This window comes from Nerophis ophidion, linkage group LG03, assembly GCF_033978795.1.
Source record: "Nerophis ophidion isolate RoL-2023_Sa linkage group LG03, RoL_Noph_v1.0, whole genome shotgun sequence".
Taxonomy (NCBI): domain Eukaryota; kingdom Metazoa; phylum Chordata; class Actinopteri; order Syngnathiformes; family Syngnathidae; genus Nerophis; species Nerophis ophidion.
In genome coordinates, this window is record NC_084613.1 from 82,370,330 (window position 1) to 82,371,277 (window position 948).

Here is a 948-nt window from a genome sequence, read left to right on the forward strand (position 1 = left end):
CTAAATAGCTTCTCTTGCTAACATTAAAACAATGACGATGTACACGATCCAACGTCAATACACTGCATAAGAAATAATGATTGTCTTACACGAGAATACAATTCAATGCAGCTGTGAAGTATGAATAACTTTATTGCTCAGGCTGATCCGTATATTATTATTTAAAGCAGCGTGCACATTATTTCCCAACCCTGAATCCTACTCTGTAATAACATATTAACAATTGTGTCAAAAATAAAGACAATTTAGTCACATGTAATTACTGCCATTAAAATGATCCTCCACAATGCACCCAAACAATGCCGTGCTAATACTTTTCTCATTTTTACAGCCTAAAAGGACAACGATTATTATATCACTTTTTGCTGACCGCTATTATCGTTGTTGGAACACGACAAAGTGCACTTGTCTTGAATTAATTAGCTCTCATTTGTTTCTGGAGGCCATCCACCACGGATAATCATATACTTTTTACACACAACACTTGGGCTTTTTTAGGGGGCGGGGGGGCTAATATCAGCAGGCTATCTATCCTCTATTCCACTGCTGCATCCCAATCCTCTTTGGAAATAACAAATGCATAAAGGAGCCACAACACAAATATATCTGCCTGGCTCAGATAGATAGGGTTGAATACCCTTATGTAAACAATCAGGGCCTAACATACACCCCCACATCACCACTAAGGGGACAATAAGGAACACGCTCCATTCTCTCGCCACGTATCAACTGTAATGATTCAGTGTGTGTGTGTGTGTGTGTGTGTATAAAAGAACTGAGCCGGGTGTTTCCAGAACACACAGAACAATGCAAGAGCTCAGACTGTTGAGCTGCCTGGCGCTTGTTATGTGCTGGTGTGTTGCCTTCAGGAGTCGTACTCGGGCTCACCTCCCAGAGAGAAAGAAACATCCAGGGGGCGCTGGAGTTCCCTCGCCACCTAAACCTTTC